Raw genomic sequence first — 17,500 nt, forward strand, 5'->3', positions numbered from 1 at the left:
ATATATATATATATATATATATATATATATATATATATATATATATATATATATATATATACTGTATATATATGTATATATATATGCATATATATATGTATATATATATGTATATATATATATATATATATATATATATATATATATATATATATATATATATATATATATATGTAAATCTATCGCTTCTTCCTGCAAGCTAGAAGTACCCCCATTTCAAACACTCTAGCCTGAAGATGGGAGGCGATACCTCTCGAAATGCGTCGCTATAATCTGAACTTTGCTTACTTTGTGAACCATTTTGTTAACTCTTCATTAAACCCAATTTTAACCTACCTTGGAATTACTTTATCCACGGTGAAGGATGAATATTGTACTGTTAATAGCTGAATTCAGTAATGCTGAAAAGAATTTAATCTGATCTATTAAGAAGACAGAATATAAAATCAGTGCTACTGGAGCAGTGACCATTTTACTATTATTATTATTATTATTATTATTATTATTATTATTATTATTATTATTATTAGTAGTAGTAGTAGTAGTAGTAGTAGTAGTAGTTGTAGTAGTAGCTAACCTACAACCCTAGTATGAAAAGGAAGATGTTATAAGCTTACAGGCTCCAACTGTGAAAAATACCCCAGTGAGGAATGGAAACAAGGGAATGAATAAACTGCAGGAGAAATAATGAACAATTAAAATAAAATATTTCAAGGACAGTAACAACAATAAAACAAATATTCCATATATAAACTATAGAAAACTTAAAAAAAAACTAAGAGGAAAGAAATAAGATAGAATACTATGCCTAAGTATACCCTCAAGCATGGATGTTAACATGATCGGTCCTTTGCAAAAGACTCCTTTTGTTATTTTGGTGTCATTGCATATCTTGCTTCGCTCTAGGCATTGCAAAAAAGTAAAAATATTGTCTCTTCAATCACTGGTTGTGCTCGCTTGACAGTCTTTATTTACCTCCATTCCCTCTTCCTTTTTTACACATTGCGGTCGCAAATGTTATTCAGAGAGAAAAATCATTCTCAATATCATGGTCTGGGCGTTCAGAAAGGATACATTTTCATTAACATTGAATGTAATGCCCAAGGTTAAACTAGTCTGTAAATCCGTATTGAAAATAGATATAACTTATATCTTGGAAAAATGTAAAACACTTCAAACTATTACGAGCGAAAGTTACAATCTTTTCAATTTTCAGTGACCTTATCTTGATCTCGAATGGTAAGAAGCCATAGTAACTTTTGATGACCCAAAAGATATATGATTATTTCTCCATATCATTATAACGCCAGAATGAATCGTTAGTGATTTTTTCCCTATCATTCTACTGTGACTCATTGTAAAAATGATTCCATAAACTTCTGTACCAACCTGTCAATAACTTCCAGCACCAAATAACTTTGATATCAACACATCATCTGGAAAATCTACGAAATTCCAATTCAGGACTTGTTTTTAATAAACCCTATATATTTATGATAATTTCGTTTGCATATGTGAATTATTAGGACAGAGTAATAGAAACTTGCCATATGAAGGCCTGTATCAGATAATTCCCCATGCTGCTCACAATCTTTGGAAGGGTCCTACATTATACTAATGAAACTATTTACAAATTATTTGATGTACAGCACCCTGAAATATCTGATCCTTTCATCCTTTCCCCTCTTTTGTATATGGCATAACGATTTTATAGAAACATTCTTATACCATAGCGAAAATCTTCAATCGTACATTATATGAATCTGTGGCATGCAAATTTTAAAATGTCTTATTCCTCTGCTCATACATCTTTGCTTTTTATGTAAGATTAACCTTTTCTAGATTCATTTCGACCACTCGGAAAGTTGTCAATGTTTTAGAGAAGTTAAACTAATATATAGTGTTTATAACGTATCAATTGCGTTGGTGCTACCTCTACTTTGGCTACATAATATCGCAAGCATTAAAACTAGACAAAGTCTGCCCCCCCCCCTTTTTTTTATACTGACACTGATCTGTTTACGAATAATATGAATTTTTTCTATTAACTTTTTTAAATCTGAATAAATTATTAGGACTTTACTGCGACCAACTATAAAAGTGAATTTTACGTCATATGAATATCTAAAAAATTTGTAGCTAACTTACTAACTAAAATATCAATCTTCAGTAACTTTACAGTGAACCTTTGCGAAGAATTAAAAAAAAAAAAAAAGCTAGATAAATAAACTGTGCAAACATTTTTGTTGTTCTGACTTATTCATGCCCAGTTTTTCCCCAAATTAAGAATTTTGATGCTGTGAACACCGAAAATAATTCGTGCATTGGAGTTAATTAAAGTTTGGTGCAGTTCATAATCATACCGGGTAGTCTTCTGTATTACATTTCAAGAGAGTCATGCATTGAAACCATTCTAGGAGTATTATTAGCATGGAGCAGTTCCTAATTATCGTTCAAAATGCAGCTTTAACGAAAAAAGTTTGCTTCAATCAAATAGATTTTATGTAAATACAATTTATTTGATATTTCTTTTATATCAATATATGTCCATCTTTCATTAATGGTCAGAATTTTCTTTTCGTGATATTGCTTATATCTTTATATCAATTTGTATCTAGCTAACATTCTCTTATTTATTCGCTATTTTCTTTCTTTTTCATAATAAGTTTTCGCAAAAGCTTTCAGGCTGTAATTAGCTGAGCAAGATAAAAGTCTCTCTTCTTTTATGTTGGTCACAAATACTATGATAAACTTTCACCTCTTATTTTTATCTTCCGGATATTAGTGACTGATCAGTGACTAGCTTTCCAGGCACGTAAAAACTGAAGAAAGCATGAAGCTTTGCTTTTGTCTTCTTCACTTGAGTTACATCAAATAGTAATATTGTCTTCCATCTTTTTCCTTACGAGAAGCAAAACAAGATCCAAAATCCTTTGGGCCATAAAATATTTAGATAGCTCTTTGCTCCATAAGTTTGACTCTTCCACATATACATTTTCTACTCAATCGTTTAATTATATTTTCTTTTTCTTGAGGTGCATATTAATTTATGAATATTTTTTTTAAAGAAATTGATAAATATATATTCCTTTTGCAAGGCTTTAATAGCTCATTTACTTGTCTCTGCATCATGTGCTATTTCCAACAATATAATGCCATTTATGTTGTATTGTGGAATTAAGATATTGTTTCCTTTGGCCCTTGAATGAGAAGGGGCATTGTGAAGAGTGGGTTATAATAAAGAGAATACTAAAGTGTGATTTGTATCGGTTGATTCTGTCTCAAATTCAAAATTATTTAACAGTTAAAGGATACAGCTCACCAAAAGGTCAAAGTAAAAATATACGGCCCAGAATCGGGCAGAGAATTTATAGAAATAATAAATGATCGTTATATTAGTTTTAAGGTCAGTGTCCAATATACGTTTCAATTGAATATATTTTTTGTTTTTTATCATCGGCATTCCTTTATCTGTCTGAGCCTGTACCTATAAACTTTCAACACTTACGTGTTTAGAAGTTAGGTTGGTCGCTCTCTTCTTTTAAATTCCCATTTTTTTCCACGATCGAGAGTGTATAAAAGCTCGATGAAATTGCACCTGCCCTGTGACTTTTGCATAAGCAAACATGGGAACACTATTTAAGCATGAGAAGCGTCCTAGTAACGTTTGAATTATTAATAGTAGATAAATGCATACTCTCGTAACGGAAACAACCACAACTGGCTCGGGAATTTGAATTATGCTTTGACTAGAAGACTACTTTCAATAAATTTGAGCACTTAAATTGAGCCGAGCCGGGGAATTATTTTGAATTTCAGTTTTTCATGAAATAAAAGGATGCTGGAGTTTGAAAGGGCAAAAGAAAGAGATATATGACTAAACTCTTTTGAATGTTTCAAAATGAGTAATTAATCATTCTCTGAAGGTAATTGTCACAATTGGGAAAAAGTTTGAACTTACATCTTCTGTAATATGAATAATGTTTACTTCTATTCTTTAAACTCCTGCACTCTAATTGCTCAGTGGCTACTATCCTCTTGGTAAGGGTAGAAGAAACTCTTCAGTACTTTAGCCAATGGTAAAGCTTTTTCTCAGGAATGTGGGGCCGGGGGGTCAATTACTATAGTCTACGATTTCATATGTATGTTTTATGTAAAAAGTCAGCTATAAATCCGTTAGACGCTAAACACCATTAGGCTTCAAGGTTGAAGGTTAGAAAAAATCGTTACAAATCAGAAAGGAGAGATAATTTACTTCCCTTGTGCTTTTGTAATTTTACATCAAAGACCTTGACAGGTGAAAAGGACCACCTTCTGATTATACGCATTGCTTCAACGATAACTGGTGTATGCTGTTTTTGCTTCTGGCTAAAGTTTTCACATTTCAGTTTATGTCTCTTCCAGGATGATTTTCATAAGCGTTGAATTGACATATCTTCGTAATAAGCCACTGTAATTAAACAATATAGAAGAATTTCTTGAACACTTATGCATTCCAGTCATATTATAGATATTCAACACACTTCCAGACACAATGATCTGTGAAAGTATGCAAAACAGTGACCTATGGAGGTATGTATTGCGTTACCTTGGTTATTAAAAGTTTTAGAGAATGTGATGTAAAAGTTTTCGGATTTAACAACTGGCATCTTTTGAACTAATTCTTAATATTTTTGTAATGTAGATGACGCTTCTATTACCTCTATTTGGCAGGCATGCTGGAGATTGTTGGAAAGGGGTTTACAAATCTGCCTGATATTGCCTACAAGGCAATAACAGCTAATTTGTTATCTTTAATTATTTGTGATGAACCATCCTCAAATGAATAGTTACCTAACAATGATCCACCTGAAGCATTTCCCTTGAACATCCTTACAAGGCTGTAGAGATCAGTATAACATAAGGTACTTTTGTTTGCGCCCTTTCGTTCAGTGCTATTCCTTCCTATCCTTGTTTATTCTTCCATCTAGTCCTTTTTTCAAGGACCAGGTCAGCTTATTCACAATTATGACTACCGTCTGCGCTTCTGACTCTAAAATATTCATGCTTTTTGTACCTTTCATATAGAACCAGGTGTGACCTCTCCAGATTTTTTATTTCTTTGAGATAGATGGGCAAACATACTCCATACTTGTGGTATCTTGCAACAAGAATGCATGACAGCATGACACCAGCCTCTGCAAGGCAAGAATGCCATTGACCTTCTATTTTAGAGTATTAAGCAATGGAAGTTTCTTTTCTATGTAAAAGAACGTGTTCCTGTAAGTAAAAGGGAGTTTGTCTTTGTTAGCATTCCAATATCCAGAGCTCCCAACACAGCATATTGATCATTTATGGAACAGATTATGTATTATTGTTACCAGCCAAGCTACAACTATTGTTTGAAAAGCAGATTGCTATAAGCCCAAGGGCCCCAGCGGGAAAAAATATCCCAGTTTGGAAAGTAAAAAGGAAATTAATAAACTACAAGAGAATAACTAAAAAAACCAAATAATATAAAATACTTTAAGATCAGTAACAACATTAAAATAGATATGTTATATATAAACTATAAAGAGAGACCTCTGGCACCCTTTTCAACATAAAAACACTCGCTGAAAGTTTGATCTTCTGAAGTTTCACAGATTCAAAACTCTAATTAGGAAGTTCATTCCCCAATCTCGTCATACCTGGAATAAAACTTTTAGAATACATCATACATGCTGAACGCATGGCTGTTAGAGGTAACTGAATACCTAGTATTACATGCAGGATGGTACTGTCTGGGAAGATAAAGATATAAAGGATCGTAAGAATTATGAAAAATCTTATGCAACATGCTTGAAGAACTAACTGGACAACGGTGCAGAGATTAACAACTAGTTCACGAATAAGAAATTTATTAGACTGTAAGTTCTCATAACAGATTAATCATGTATTTTAATATCTGGGAATCCTTTGTCTCTTGTAGACAAAAGTCTTCGAATGCTTTGCACTGCAGATTTTGTATGATTTCATACAATATTCTGAAGCCATGCCGTTCCTGGTAGTAGTCTTTTCTCTCTCTCTCTCTCTCTCTCTCTCTCTCTCTCTCTCTCTCTCTCTCTCTCTCTCTCTCCAAATATTTGATGTACTTTTTTTCTTGCAAGCAATCCCAGTATGTAGAATTTTTTTTCCTAATTTTGGTTATTGCTTTTACATAATTTTGACAAAAATTAAAAATACAAAATATTATTGTAAAGAAGAGGAGCTAACTCTATTGCAAAAACAGCCGGGTCACAAGTTATAACAGTGAACTCTGATTCAATTTGTTCAGCAAGACGCACACATTTTATCATTACAGTTTTCAAGACCTCGAGGTAATTAGTTATAGAGATAATCAGAAGGTATCCAATCCTTTTTGCCTTATTTTCTTTTGGCCTCTACTGTCAGAGAAGGCACTAAAACTTTTCATGACTGTATATTGAGAATGTGGTCTACCTCTAAACCCAGTATATTTGTTGAGACCATCTTGCACATTGTCCGCAGCAGCAAAGGAAAAAAAAAGAAAAAGAAAACTACTGCTATCAGACTGAAATGATTTTACCCAGAAAATAAAAAAAAAAATTCACAACTTTCAGACTGGAATGATTTTATCCAGAAAATAAATTGATAAATAATTAAATAAATAATTGAATATATAAATACAAAAATATGACCGTGGCAATTGAGACTTTTCGTAGTACTAGATGTAAAAGAAAGTGCTGAGATTCATATTAAATCACGTAAATATGACATACTTAGCAGATTAGAGATAAAAAATGTATAATAAGAAGTAACATAAGGGTAGTATCTGTACATAGAAAGGAGCATATACTGCATAGAGTATTTCCTTTATCATTGCTAACTTTTGTAATCCAGAATATTAACAGTAACTAAACATATAGCAACGATAGCTTTCTAGTGAGTCAGGAATAGATTATTTCATAAGCGTCAAACTCTTTCAGCCATAACTCCACTATAAACTACTCTAGAATATTTAACTAAACGTCATTGATCTGCTTTAAAAAATTCTGGAGGTATTATTTACACTCTAATTTAACATTTGTAAAACTTTACAGGTTATCGATAGAGATAGGCTGACAATCGGGGTTTCATCAAGTATTTTCAAAACACAATGGGCTCTTGCCGTTTTTTTGTAGTTATATGCAACAGAACTAAGGGAAAAATCTGGTTCCTCGTGTCATGAAACATAAAATGTTGAATCCTTAAAGTTTCAACCTTACCTAGTTTTGAAGATATGAGCATTAATTGGCGCATATGGCAGACGGTAATCCACTAGAATTTATATCAAACTAATTTGGATAAAAGTACCTTGAGGAGTTTTCTGAAAGTTGTCAACCCTGAAATTGCACAGGTGGATCACTAGTTATAAATATAGATACCTTCAAACTTTCATAGCAAGACCTGCAAATTTTATCTTAAAAATATCCCTTTGTCCCCCAACCCCAGACCCCACAAAAAGGATCTGATTGCTATTGTAAGAGAAATTTGGAGGAAATTCAACATCCTTCGATAAAACCAAACAAAGCCCAGAGTCTTGAAAAAGAAAACAAATATATATAAATGATGAAAGGAAAAGTCTCCTTTGAGTTTCGTATATAAAGGAAATAATCTGTCCGATTCAATTAGTTTCCAGTTTCATTCAATATCATAGGGACACATGCTGACTGCTCTGATATTTTTTTTATCTATACTGCGATAATTGAAGGAAAGGTAAGTTGTAATGTTTAAACGGATTCTTATTTAGATAATTTTATTGTTAGATAAAATAACCAGACTATAAACAATATTTATTTCTAACATATAAAATGTGATATCATATCATTTCTTTCAAATTCTCTTTATGGTTGCGGTGGACGATGTGGTAACGTCCCTGACTGATGAACACTAGGCTGGGGTTTTGAGTCCCACTCAAAGTCGTTAGTTCCTTTGGTCGCTTCAATCTCACAATCCTTGTGAGCTAAGTAATGGGGAGGTGTTTGAGGGAGCCTATAGGTCTATCTGCTGGCTGAGTTATTAGCAGCCAGTGTCTGGCCCTCCTTGGTCATAGCTTAGATAGAGAGGTGGCTTGGGTGCTAATTATATGTACAGTATATATTATCAGTCGGTAGGGCATTGTCCTGCTTGCTAGAACAATGTGACTGCCACTTGCCTCTGCCTTTAATGAACGGCCTTTATGCTTTTAAATAGCTGAATAATTCCTATAGTAAATAATAAATTACAAAGTAAGGCTAGACACTTTTCCTTTTAAGAATTTTCTCTCTGGGGTAAATACAACTTTTATTCAAAATAAATACTCCATGTACTGTATATGGTGTCAACCACGGTCCAGATACAACAGGTCAGCCAGACAGCGTATCGAATTTAAGCCTCTTTTGTGCACTACGTCATCTGAAGGGGCTTAGTAGTGGTGGGAACTATTCAGAAGTAGATCTATCACATCATCAAGAATTATAACTACTCCCCTTGGAACGTTCCACAGGCCGTTTTGATACAAGAATTAATGACAAATTTGTAGCCCATTCGGGCTATGCATCAGGTAAGCCTTAGTACATCTGAAAAGAAAAGATATTATAATATTTTCCTTTATGTCCTTACTTTGAACAATTTTGCTTATTTTCCTATACTACAACTCTTCCACCTTAGTTCTAGGTCTTCTCTTTGCCAAAATTCACATTTTCAATTGCCCTTTCTCCTTACATATCATATTACTTTTTCAATATTTTTTAGGAAACCTCAGAACGAATATTAGCTTTTCATGTTTAATAGTGATAATGATTAATTATCTCAAGACATCCTAATTCAATTCATAAGTGAATTTAATAGGCTTCATAGATGATTGGAAAAGAAATAAAATCTCTATATAAACTTGAGACCCTTCATAACATAACAGGCGGCCATGGAGTGGAAAAAAAAAAAAAAAGACTGATAGAAGAGGAACAATAACCACTTGGGTGATAATGCGTGTTCTCCAGTATTACTGTTAAATTGAACAACCGTAGACACTTCTCTTGTAAAAGAAAGTTAATACTTTTTCGGTTTACTTTTATAAGGTTTGTACAAAATATTTTCCCTATAATTATGTAGTGTGCAAGATTCATAATCAGGTTTGCTATCCGCTTTCTTTCTATTGTACATTAGTAATTTTAAATGAGACCTAAAACGAAAACTATCAAAAACCATTTTTGAGAACTAATACTTTTAGAGTGTTTTTCCAAAAATATGTGTATACCGAGAACGGTTATCTGTTGAATTGAATGTTTAAATTAGTTTTTTTTTATATAACTTAAGTGATACGTTAATGTGTTGATTAGCTGCCTATTACATAATAGGCAAAATTCATGTGAAGAAAATAGTAAAAAAATAACATATATACAGTATATACATATATGTATATATACATATTATATATATATATATATATATATATATATATATATATATATATATATATATATATATATATATTATATATATATATTTATATATCTCTATATGTATACACACACACACACATATATATATATATATATATATATATATATATATATATATATATATATATATTAGCTGAACATCCCAGGATTTGCAATGCTGGTTACTACAATACATGAAATATAACACTAGGTTGGACTAAAGATAAATAAAAGAAAGACTGAGATAATAAGAACGGAGTATGCAATGTAAGATAGAATGTCATTGGAAGGAGAAATAATTAACGAGGTAGAATCATTTAACTATCTTGGAACTATGATCTCTAATACTGGGTCATTAGAATTGGAGTTTTGTGAAAGATTAAAAAAAGCAAATCCGGCAATGGCTATGTTAAGTAAAATTTTTTAAATCAAATCACCAGAAAGCGCATAAAAAAATGAGACTATATATCAGTATAGTCAGATCATTGTTACTATGTGGACATGACTCATGGTATGACAATGAAACAATCTCCAATAAATTTAGTAGCTTTAAGAACAAAACCATCCGAATGATATTGGGAGTTAAATAGCAGAACAGGACTAAAAATTAAACTATAAAGGAGATCACTCGAGTGTCATATGTTGATGACATCATGGTGAGGAGTAGAAGGAGAATGTTTAGTCATGCACTTCGCAGTCCCATAGAGAAACTAGCTCTCCAAACGTTTAGCTGGGTTCCAAAAGGCATTGGAAGTTTTGGAAGACCCAGGCCTACATGACTGATGACTATGAAGCCAGAAGGAGCAGATGATGAATGGAGAAGTATTGAAATGAAAGGTTAAGATAGCTACGACTGGCGAAATCTCTCTCTCTCTCTCTCTCTCTCTCTCTCTCTCTCTCTCTCTCTCTCTCTCTCTCTCTCTCTCTCTCTCTCTCTATATATATATATATATATATATATATATATATATATATATATATATATATATATATATAGAGAGAGAGAGAGAGAGAGAGAGAGAGAGAGAGAGAGAGAGAGAGAGAGAGAGAGAGAGATCAAAGGAAGTGGATTTATCGAAGAAAGATTAATTGTTGCCAATTTACTACAAAGAGTAGATTGTATACTATTGTCTTCATCCGTCAGCGGGATGGGTAACATTAGGTACTGACAGGCGAAATTAATGGCTGAGGACTAAAAGGGCGAATCTACCTATCGTTGATAATATCCAAGGAAATGGTGGTCGTTCATATTCCTTATAAAGAGATGTACCTAACCTAGCCTTGACTTGAATCATTTATAATGATAAATTATTACCATTTTTCTATATATATATATATATATATATATATATATATATATATATATATATATATATATATATATATATATTGAAGAGATGGGAGTTGCGGAAAACTTATTAATATATTTGTTTATCAAAATTTTTAGGTATTTGCAGAGGGAAGTTTAAGGAAACCCTAGTGATTGTAGTGAGTTACAAAGAGTTGAAATGATTTTAGATGTTTCAAAGACTTTTCAGTTCATCTTGGGAGACTCCGTTTTATCTTGGGTAGGGCGATTTACCTTAAACGTTAAAGGTTTTTATTCTTGAACTCATTTACAGTGTTACTGTTTGTTACATCCGCTGGAAGTCTGTTTCTTCTGTTTGCTCTTTTATATGTAAAGAAGTTAGTATATTGAGTGGTGTGGTATCTTTTCAATTCCAGTTTGTATCCAATACCTCTTGACTAATTTATGCTAAGCGTGCATATAGTGTTTTAATCTACATTTGGTATTCTTTTAAGAATTTAATTTTACCCATAGTCGTCGAGTTTATTTTAAATATTCCATCATCCGTTTATATCCAAATTGTCCAAGTATTGAAACTAGTTTGGTAGCCTTACCTTTTAATCCTTCCATTTTATCTATATTAATCTGGATGTGTACAGGTGTAGTGTAGTATCTTTGCCATCTGTATTTGAATTGTCTCTTTATGTAACTTATTAGGTTTTATGCTCAGTTCTCAACTATGCTCTGTTTGGTAAACTTCAAATCTTTGCTAATAATAATACAGACTTTTTATTTCATTTCCCATCTGTGAGTAATGTCTTTTTGGGTAACTATAACATATGTGCATAACTTTTCTTTCCCCACTATTGCAAGGCTTTTGCCCTTTTATCGACCATTCTCTCAACTTCATTAAATCCTCTATTTATGCTCGTACATCTTCTGAGTTCACGGCATGTATGCCTAGTTTAGTATCGACCGCAAATTTGGCACTTCTACTTGTTAATCCCAAATCTTGAAAAAAATATAATTCATTTTCATTGAACTTCAATAGAAAATAATTCTCTCTCTCTCTCTCTCTCTCTCTCTCTCTCTCTCTCTCTCTCTCTCTCTCTCTCTCTCTCTCTCTCTCTCTCTCTCTCTCTCTCTCTCTATATATATATATATATATATATATATATATATATATATATATATATATATATATATATATATATATATATTAACACGACGTCCTCCCATACGATTATCATATAAGTTTTTAATATCTTATTCCTTGCATGCCCGTTTCTTATGATTACAACTAAGAATTTTGTTAAGTTGCACTGTTGTAGATAAATGTTATAGCAGATTGATTTAAAGTTCCAATCTCACTTAGCTGAGTTTATCTCTTTACACATAATTAGAAAAATAGCGAAGGTTTGGAGGTTTTAGATTTCGAACTCCCAAAGATGCTCAGGTAATCTGGAATTTGAGAAGCGTATAGATGCTGAAAACTTTCTCGTACTAAACATCCAAAGGAAGTGATCATGATATTGATTTCCCGTCTACTTACTCCTATCTCAATTGTATCTTTATCAAGATGGCCATCAGGTCTATTTTCTTTTCCTCTCCTCTACCTTCATATATTCTTATCACGTTCCTGTCTCGTTCTCTCACTCATTTGTTAACCATCCAGTTCCAAATATTTTTCATTTTATTTACATTTGGTTATACGAGACGATAAGGAGATGCGACGAGATTGGGGAGGTAGGAACAAGAAAAGAAGAAAAGAAGAAGATTAGGAAGGTAAAGAAGAAAAAATATATCAAAGTAGTATGATCAATGTTTAAAAAGAACATCATTAAACTCATCCATCATCAAGAGGGTCATCAATTTCTCTCTAAAACTGTTTTTTATAGTTTTCTTTGTAATCTTCTCAAGTGAATGATCCAGTTCATCGTTCAATGACTCTGTGAAGACTTGACTTTACCTTTTCAGTTAGTGTAGACTTACAGTTTTCCCAGCATTTCCCTTTTTGATAATCCATGAACTTTGATCATGCATATAAACCTCTAGCTACTCTTGTATTTATCTTTATTTGACAAGTCTTTGAAACTTATTTGTGGACTCTTCTCTAATTTCCCTTAAAAAAAAAAAAAAAAAAAAACATTACTATCAAATGATTTGGTAACTTCTGTTAAATAAGGGAATTTGTAATAGGAGATCTTTGATATATTCTTTTAGACGCGTTTTAAAAGGAGTCCATGTTTTCAATTATATGAAATCAAAAGGAATCCTTTTTTATTATCCCTCATGACTCATGCCATTTCCTCTCCATTAATTAGTTAATAAGATATTCTTATGCCAATAGAATAAAACCTTGTTCTATTTAGTTCTAGCAGACTGAATAGTTACCTTACTGTATAAAACCAATAATCTTTCAACATTAATTTATTTCCATGAGGTAAAGCTAATAGTGAAATTGACATTCTTAACTTCTCGCGTTTTTCCTTTTAAAAATAGAATAAAGAAGATTATGTCCTAATTGTGTTTGCTGGTTTGTGAATTCTTAATTCTTTTTACCCAGCTGTCAGTAAATATACATCTGAGCTCTTTCTTTATTATTTATCATATTCACCGAAATATTAATTCATCCATAATTTTTCAAAGCTAGATATTACTGGAAAGTGTTTATGAAACTTTTGGGAAAATTTCTAACCGTAAACTCTAATGCCACTTGGTCATATTAAAACAAGCATAAAATACAGAACGATATTTTTAAACACCAGCAAATAACGGTAACTTCAACAAGGACAAATGTTTATTCCCCAGTTTATTGAAAATACTCGTAGATATTAAAGTATTGCAAATGAACGGGAATTTTTAAGTTGTTACATATTTACTTTGTGGTGGGAATTTTTTTTTAATGATTTTGAGTTAGTTGTTCAGTTTAATGCATGCTCTTCTCTATTAACAATGACCTAAAGTCTGTTGATCTAATCTTATGGTATCATAAACCGTGTAAGATCAAGTTATTGTAAATGCATCCTTTTCCTTTCGCAAGCCTCAAGCTTTCGCTCTTTACTTTCTTTCTAGTTATGGGATTCAAATTCACATTTATTATCCTTCTGAAATTAACCTAAATTTATAAGGTTAGCACATTTTGTTAACTAGATTCCTCCTCGTCTACTATACAGGAAAGTCAGTTTTCGAATATCTTTCATTGTTTCCTTAAATTCTATATATAGTTGATTTCTAAGAAAAAAAAAAAGAAATGAGTTTTCAGATATATTTGATTTTATATGATTCAAATAATCCAATCCCTCATTCCTTTCCCTGTTAATACATTATCATTTTAGTCCTCCTACTCCATACAATGTATGGGAAAATCATTAGAAGATACCTATGAAAAGTCTTTCAGACTTATGGCAATGCTAGAAAACTACCCATCATTAGAATTCCTTATTTTTTTTCATAATTTAATTTTTATGATTTCTTACTTGACAAGAAATTGTTTCTGACCTATCCCTCAAGTTAAAAAGTGCAATAGTACCAATTTCCAAGCAAGTTCGATTTAGTGGTCGTAGAGTTAAGCGCACTTCCTTTGTTTATGGCTGTTCACCTTTACCCAATTTTAAGCATAATGTTATGCCAGTTTCATTTTACTTAACGGTTGGTGCTCATTCCCACTCGAAATGTTTGTCGACTCCGTAATCTTTGGAGTATTTTGCAAAAAGACAGTTTTATTGTTTCAAAGCCATTGCTCACCATATGTCAGTGTGTACACTAAAAGGTTAAACTTGTTAGCATTGCTCGAAGCTTAATGAAAAATATACTGCTAACTATAATAAACAGAGAATGACAAATAGTAATGACATCTCTTGCAAGAGATGCATCTTCGTCCTTGCCTAGAGAAAGTGCTTAATTTTTTTAGTTATACTTCACCGAGATAAACGACCTAATACACAATATGTGAAAACAACAACAAGCGGGTCATTACCATAGCGTAAATTACATATAAACTGCCACTCGGAAGTAAAGAGGCTCTTACCAGGAGTTATGTGTGGGGCGTGTAACGCCTCCTTTCTGAGTGAATTCTCGGGAAACAAAGAATTACGACTCCATTTGGTAACGGGCGAACGGTCGTCTGTCATCTGGGAATTAGGAAGGGCCCTAAGTCATCAAGGAAAAAATGAAGAAGTGGGCCAGTAGGCCTTATTATTAATCGATGTGGGGGCTGGGACAGACCATGGGGGGTAACCTGGAGGTGGGGTGTCTGACTGGAGGGGAGACAGTAACGCGCGGGATCCCAATCTTCTTTTAGGATGGTCAAATGAGCACCTCGTTTTCGAAAACATTTGTTTGTTGGGTGAACGTATGTAGTATTAGAGATTTAACTGGGCCAGTTGATTCACTGACTAATCGTCGATTCCAAAAACTATTCTTTGTTAAGTGAACATGTGTCTGATTTGACCCATAAAATATATATGGATATAGTTATAAGTTAAGCATCATCTGGTGTCACTTGAAAATGCAAGAATATTTTGTAAATTGAAAATGAAATCTTAGGGAAGATGAATTTACCGTGCAGAAAAAATAACGGAACACGGTAACCTTAATTGCAATTTGGTGCAAGTATTGATGATGATAATCATTGAGAGAGAGAGAGAGAGAGAGAGAGAGAGAGAGAGAGAGAGAGAGAGAGAGAGAGAAGGATATATCAACTAATAAAATTATATTATTCCAAAGTCTATTTTTATCAAAATTTAAACAATTTGTGGTTTATTCCTACTGTAATTTCCTTTTTTATGGTGCTATATTTTTTCACGTTTAACAGCTATGATCAATCTACAGTTATGTGAGTTAGCTATTATGAAATCAACACAGAGATCCGGGTATTTTCTGTAGCGGGTATCGTCTTTAGTAATTATGAGATAATCATTCAAGGAAATGCATTTGATCTCATTAAATTAAATTAACATTGAATTTTACCTTTAAATCTCAATGACTGTGCATTTGTGATGTTTTTACCCGACCTATTATTAAGGTTATTTTCTTTGTTGCCTAATTGTTCATATTATCTCAAACGAATATTTCATACTCGTGTTTTGAAAATACTGATTGACTATTACATCATCTGCATCATCATATACAACGCCCATTGACCAAAAGGGCTTTTGTTAGATGTCGCCAGTCGTCTCTATCAAGAACTTTTAAATTAATACTTCTCCATTTCTCATCTCTTACCTTTCGCTTTATAGACGTCAGCCATGCAGATACAGGTCTTCCCACTATTGTAGTGTCTTGTTGAGCACAGTTAAACCTTTGGTGAACTAATCTCTCTAGGTGAGGGCGAGGAGCATGCCAAAATTATTTACATCTATCTCTCAACATGATCCCATTCACATATGGCCCTTTAGTAATCTCTCTTATAATTCAATTTCTAATCCTGTTCTGCCATTTAAGTACCAATATTCTTTTTGGGGCCTGTTCTCAAATTTACAAAATCTGTAGATATTTTTTTCATTGTTATATCACGATTCATGTCTATATAGTAACACCGATATCATTAAACTGATATATAGCCTGATTTTTATATGTAATTTCAGGCGATTTGATTTCCAGATTATGCTTAACCTAGCCATTGCCTGACTTTCTTTTTTTAATCATTCATTAAACTCCAATTCTAAAGATCATTATTCTTAAATATCTAAATCATATTACGTCAATAATCCTTTCTCCTTATTATGATATTTCATCTTCCATTGCATATTACATTTTCATCACCTTTGTCTTTCTTCTATTTATCTTGAGCCTTACCTCCCGTGATATTTCGTGTATTCTGGCAAACAAGTATTGTAAATCCTGTGGTGGTTTGCTTATAAGGAAAGTGTTATCAGCATACTCTATGTCAGCTAATTTCATATTACCAATCAAGTCCTATCCTTCTCTATCTTCCTCGACTGTTTTATGCATTACAAAATCCATGAGGAGGATAAACAACATAGATGACAACACATAATTTACTTAATTTTACTTCAAGGGGTGCTTTTCCGGTACTGTGCAGGAAGGGAATCCTAGTCTCTATAGGACCTCCACAGTCATTTTATCATGTTCATTCGAAAGCATTCAATATTTCACGTCTCATATTGCCCGCTTACTGTTAAATCATCACTATTGAGGCACTCACAGAATAAGAAAGTCTCCAGTTTCCTTTTGAAAGCCTTAATATCTTCAATGTCTCGTGGGGGCATTCTTAAAGGCTCTAGAACCTAAAGTAGACATATATCTAGGTTCCAGTAGTTTGAAACCATCTGTAATTATTATCGTGTCAACAAGATTTATTGGCTTCACAATATATAGCAATTATCTTAGATATTTTGGACGATCGGTTCTGATAACGTGGTGGGTTACTGTACATATTTCAAACTCAATTCTCGCTTTAATAGGCAGCCAGTGTAACTATATTAGTATAGAAGTGATACTTTCTCGAGGTAGGACAGCTTTTATAAGTCTTGATCCTCTGTTTTTTGGTTTTATAATTTTTGAAGTTGTACCAATGGTAAATTGTAGTAGATGGAGTTACAGTAGCTAAGCCTGGTAATAAACACAGTTCATCACAAGTTTCTTTACAGAATATCAATCCAGATAATTTTTTCTTAAAAAACAATGTTTTTGTGATGATTACCAGCAGTTTTTATTACATTATTTATTTGGGCATTGAAAGACAAGTTACAGTCAAGAGATACGCCTAGATCACGAACTTTAACGAGATAGCGGGAAAAGGCATTATTTA

The sequence above is a fragment of the Palaemon carinicauda genome, chromosome 26 (assembly GCF_036898095.1).
Source record: "Palaemon carinicauda isolate YSFRI2023 chromosome 26, ASM3689809v2, whole genome shotgun sequence".
Classification (NCBI taxonomy): domain Eukaryota; kingdom Metazoa; phylum Arthropoda; class Malacostraca; order Decapoda; family Palaemonidae; genus Palaemon; species Palaemon carinicauda.